A 5,948-nucleotide genomic window follows, 5' to 3' on the forward strand; every position below is an offset into this window, starting at 1 on the left:
TGCAGTGAAGATTCGGTCAAGTAATCGGGCAGTCATTCATTCGTTCAGTCAGCCAATCTTCCTCCGGTCGTTCAGTGAGTCAGCGAGCGGGTTTTTTCAGGGTGTGGCGGCTCAGTAGAATTAAGCCCGAACAGGCGTGTGTGAAGGCGAGGAGATGAAGAGCACACATACGAGACGCCCGCCGCTAGTTTTACCCTAATGAATGAGAGTTTTGCAACGGTCTTTTTTCTATCGTGTGCGTATCAACTCTGTGTGTGTGTGTGTGTGTGTGTGTGTGACCATGTAATGGCACATAGCACCTTAACCTGTGACCAATGTGACGGCGTGTGTGTAATCAATATCTTCTCAATGTGTGTGTGTGTGTGTGTGTGTGTGTGTGTGTGTGTGTGTGTGTGTGTGTGTGTGTGCTCTTTCATCATAAATCAACCATGCGTGTAATATTATGTGTTTGTGTGTTTGTTTTGTATATTGTGAGTGCTTCAATGGCTTATTATTAATGGTATTCATAGCTTTTTATGGTAATTTTGAGTTTGTATACTTTCATCTTTTTATTCTTTTTTTTTTTGTGTGTGTGGGGAACCTTACATATTACATTGAGGCAAGTTTCGGTTAGGTTGTTATATTCGTGTTATGTATGTGATCCGTTACTCTCTCTCTCTCTCTCTCTCTCTCTCTCTCTCTCTCTCTCTCTCTCTCTCTCTCTCTCTCTCTCTCTCTCTCTCTCTCTCTCTCTCTCTCTCTCTTTCCATTCTTTTTTCCTCTATTTTCTCTTTTTCGTTACTGTTGTTGATTTCAATTTATTTTCGTCTCGTGCTTCGTTCAATTTCGTTTTCTTCGTCCTTCGCCAGAGAGAGAGAACGTGATGAGGTTCGTCTGAAAGTTTTCCATTTGTGTTTGGAATTATTTTATTTTGTGAGAGAATTTTTATTTAGTTCCATCCTGCTGCCGAGTGTAGAGATTCCTTCTATACTTGCGATGTTTTTTTTATGGGTTATGAAGGTGTTTTATGGTCATCTTTTTAATATATATGAGTTTTGTATGGATGTTTTTCAGTCTCTCTCTCTCTCTCTCTCTCTCTCTCTCTCTCTCTCTCTCTCTCTCTCTCTCTCTCTCTCTCTCTCTCTCTCTCTCTCTCTCTCTCTCTCTCTCTCTCTCGACGGCCCAACAAATAGCGGGGAAGAAACAAGTAAGCGAGTTCTTGTTTTCTTCAACCAACTCTGATATTTTCCCTCCTCCTCCTCCTCTTCCTCCTCCTCCTCTTCCTCCTCCTCCTCTTCCTCCTCCTCCTCTTCCTCCTTCAATACGTGGGTGCAAACAGAAGGTGGATGAGTAACTTTTATCATGGATGCGATCGTGTGGATGTATGGAGGGGGGTGTGGGTGGCGGCTGCGGAGAGGGATGAGAAATACGCCAATTACTCCTTCGTAATCCTTGTAAATTTGCCTGATAAAACTTGGAAGGCAGAGCGGCGGCAATCTTTTTAAATTGGAATGCGAAATAAGGCCATGTTTTATCCGAGGCTGTATGTATGTATGTATGTATGTTTGTATGTATATGTTTTAGCCCTAAGGTGGTTGGTGGATTCTCTCGCGTTTACTCTCTCTCTCTCTCTCTCTCTCTCTCTCTCTCTCTCTCTCTCTCTCTCTCTCTCTCTCTCTCTCTCTCTCTCTCTCTCTCTCTCTCTCTCTCTCTCTCTCTCTCTCTCTCTCTCTCTCTCTCAATAAAGTATAGTTATCCTTTCTTGTAATTACTTCCCGCTGTCTTTCTCCCTTTCACACACACACACACACACACACACACACACACACACACACACACACACACACACACACAGACTCGCATTCCTTTTCCTTGTTTCTTTAATTTCGTGCGTACTTTTGTATGTTTACTTTATCCCCTCTCTCTCTCTCTCTCTCTCTCTCTCTCTCTCTCTCTCTCTCTCTCTCTCTCTCTCTCTCTCTCTCTCTCTCTCTCTCTCTCTCTCTCTCTCTCTCTCTCTCTCTCTCTCTCTCTCTCTCTCTCTCTCTCTCTCTCTCTCTCTCTCTCTCTCTTTCGCACACGCACAACAGGAAGTGAAAGCATAAGATAATCCGTGAACAGAAGCAGAGGGAAGTGTTGAACGTTTAGAAGCAAAACCCAACGAACGGCTGCGGAAAAGGGAGCAAGAACGGCGAACTAACAGGCGAACGAAAGCGAAGGAGAGACGCGCCGAGACGGGAAGAGAAATGAGGTGAACGTGAGGGAGAAATCATTGGTGAAGGAGAAAAAAGAAAGAAAGAAGGAAGTGAATGGAAAGTGAATGGTTATGTACGCCTTTGAATATGTATGTATGCAGACTGTATTATCTGGGTAGACGTGTGTGTATATATATTATTTTTTGTAGTTGTAGTAGAAGTGATAGTAGGAGGAGGAGGAGGAGAACAAGATAAGTAAGAAAAGAGGAGTAAAATCATTGAGTGAAAGAAAATAAAGAAGACAGAGCAAGAATAGTAAAGAAGGCTGAGGAAATAAAAGAAAAGGAGGAGGAGGAGGAGGAAAATTTTACTCTTGAAGAAGGAAAGCATGTCTGGCTGAAGAGGAAAAGTCATAGTAGTAGTAGTAGTAGTAGTAGTAGTGACAGTAATAGTAGGTACAACTTAATATGCATCTGAACGTTTAACTGGAAGAAAGAGAGAGGAGAGCAGAGTGAGATGGAGATGAAAGGACTGTTGAAACGATAGTAGGAGGAGGAGGAGGAGGAGGAGGAGGCTGAGCGCTGAGCCATTCCTCTCGTCGGTCCTCCATGGCTGACGATGCAGTGATTACAGCCTTCATCTTGTTAGTATTGGTTCCGTCAGACTGTGATCGTGTTATCTGGAGGGCCGGGAGGAGGAGGAGGAGGAGGGGGAAGAAGGGGAAGAAGAGGAGGAGGAGGAGGGAGGGCCAAGGTGGGTACTTGAAATGCAAGGGGTTGAGAGAGAGAGAAGAAGAAGCGTCTAGGAAAAGGAGAAAGAGGAAGAGGTTGGGAAAAGAGAAATGGGGTTAAAAAGAAAACGGATTTATGAAGAAGGGAAGGGAGAGAGTGTGGAAAAAGAGTAGGAAAAGAAAGAAGAAGGGTGTGGAAGAGAAAGGAAGAGATTAGATGCATGGTGATTAAACGGGAGGAGAAATAGAAGAGTTAACGAATAGAGAGAAGCAGAAAAAAAAGAAGATTGAGGTTTAATGAACGAATAGGAGAGGACTCGAATCACTGGAGAATGAGAGGAGAGGAAAACTACCATAGATAAAAGAGAAAAGGAGAGAAGTGAAGAATCAAAACGGAGGTGGAAGAGGAGAAATAGAACAACCAAACAAGAGAAAAACGAAAGCAATACAATAACAAAAAGGAAGAAGTAGAATGTGATAACTGAACCAAGAGAATGTCACTGAAACCGGTTAATGACAAGGTAGAATAATAATAATAACAACGTAGAGGAGAAAGGGAATAATGAAAGATAAACGGATGGGCGGAGGAACAACAATAGCAATAACAGTAATGGGAGGAGTAGGAGTAATAACAGTGGTAACAGGAGTACAATATAATGATAATAGAGGGGAAGAGGGAGAGGAGGACAGAGAGGAAAAAAAGACGGACATGGGAAAGTAATTAATTGGATACGGGGAGACGCAGATGATGATAAAATGCGATACACAGAGACACAAGATGATAAACGAGGAGGTGGTGAAATTGAACGAAAACAAAATTAGATAAATGGAAAACAGACAGTGACAAAGTGTGTTCCGCGACGTAATTATACGGCCATTACCTACTACATACCTTTCTTCCACCCTTTCTTCCTTCCTCTCTTCCTTCCTTCCTTCCTCTTTTCCTTTATTCTTTCCTTCCTTCCTTCCTCCTTTCTCCCTTTCGATTCCATTTCATTCCTTTCCTCCCTTCTTTCTACTTCTTATTTTTTTTTCCTTCCTTTCTTCCTTCCTTTATTCTTTCCTTTCTCCTTTCTCCCTTACGATTCCATTCCATTCCTTTCCTTCCTTCTTTCTACTTTTTATTTTTTCTTCCTTCCTTTCTTCCTTCCTCTTTTCCTTTATTCTTTCCTTCCTTCCTCCTTTCTCCCTTACGATTCCATTCCATTCCTTTCCTTCCTTCTTTCTACTTCTTATTTTTTTCTTCCTTCCTTTCTTCCTTCCTTCCTCTTTTCCTTTATTCTTTCCTTCCTTCCTTCCTCCTTTCTCCCTTTCGATTCCATTCCATTCCTTTCCTTCCTTCTTTCTACTTCTTATTTTTTCTTCCTTCCGTTCCTCCCTTCCTCCTTCCTTTCCTTCCTTCCTTCCTTCTTTTTCGTTTCAATTTTTACCCTTCCTTATCGCTTATTTTCTTTCCTTCCTTCCTACTTTCTACCTCCCACCTTCCTTCTTTCCTTCATTTTTTCCCTTCCTTCCTACTCCCTCCCTTCCATCTCCCTTTCCTTCCTTCCTCTCATCATTTTATTCCTTTCTTTCCTTTCTAATTTGTGCCATCCATACCCCTTCCTTCCTCTCTCCCTTCCTCCTTTCTCCCTTCCTTCCTTTCTTCTCTCCTTCTTTCCCTTCCTTTTATTCTTCCCCTCCTCCTCCTCTTCCCTTCCTACCCAAGTCCACTCCCCCATTCTTTGCATTATCTATCCCTCCTCCCCCTTTACTCTCCTCCCTTCTCCCCTCTTCCTCTCCTTCCTCCCCCTGCTACCCCCCTTTGTCACCCTGCTGAGGAAGACAACAGTAGTGGTTTCCGGCCCATTGTGTCAAGCTGTGTAATTAGAGAAAACGGGAGACAAAGAGACCTGGCAGACAAAGAAAACGGGGGAGGGAGAGGTTGCAGAATATTTTGTGTGTCCTTTTTTGTGTGTTTTTGTGTAAATGTTGATGTTTTTTTTTCTTGTGATTTCAAAGATTTTAATAAGTTTTTTGGGGGGAGTTCGTATGTTTGTTAGTGTTATTTGTATTATTATTATAGGTGAAATAGATATAGTTCAGGTTAATTGTGATATATATGGAACGAAATTGAGTTAGTGAATTAATAAAAGAATGAGAAACGGAAAAAAATAGTTAACATAGAAAATAAGAAAAGAGAGACGAAGAGACGAAAGCAAGAATGTAAGACGCAAATATAGGTGTCCATGAGAGAGAGAGAGAGAGAGGGCTTTCATAAGTTTCGCAATGATAGAAACAATGATGGCAATTGTGTAGTGTTGGAGAGAGAGAGAGAGAGAGAGAGAGAGAGAGAGAGAGAGAGAGAGAGAGAGAGAGAGAGAGAGAACAGTCAGACAGACAGACAGACCTATCGGGCGCTTGTTATGTTTTCCGCCAAAATTTACACTTTATTGATAAACATCGACGCGGCAGCAAAAAAAAAAAAGAAATACGGTCTGGTTTTCAATTATTATGTCACACGAAAAAAAAATTCGCTCATAATTTAAAACTCAAACACATCGCCATATTTTGCTATTTTGTTGATGTTTTCGATACTCTGTGTGTGTGTGTGTGTGTGTGTGTGTGTTGATGCCGAAATATTTTGAACATTCATTAACCAAAACACATACATCTCTCTCTCTCTCTCTCTCTCTCTCTCTCTCTCTCTCTCTCTCTCTCTCTCTCTCTCTCTCTCTCTCTCTCTCTCTCTCTCTCTCTCTCTCTCTCTCTCTCTCTCTCTCTCTCTCTCTCTCTCTCTCTATCTATCTATCTCAACATACCCAGTTATTCCTGCTGTCTCATTTCTCTCGTCGCCAATCATGTATCCGTGTATATTACCCTCCTCCTCCTCCTCCTCCTCCTCCTCCTCCTGGTATCCCCGGCCATTGCACAACTCCCGCCGCCTCCTCCGTCTATCTCCACGTCTGGGCGCCTTAACAGACAGCTCGCCATAAAAGGAAATATTGTGTGTTTTAGCTCATCTGAAATTCAAATGGGAAATTATTGTGATTCCGGCGGTGAAA

This window comes from Eriocheir sinensis, unplaced genomic scaffold, assembly GCF_024679095.1.
Source record: "Eriocheir sinensis breed Jianghai 21 unplaced genomic scaffold, ASM2467909v1 Scaffold1070, whole genome shotgun sequence".
NCBI classification, from domain to species: Eukaryota; Metazoa; Arthropoda; class Malacostraca; order Decapoda; family Varunidae; genus Eriocheir; species Eriocheir sinensis.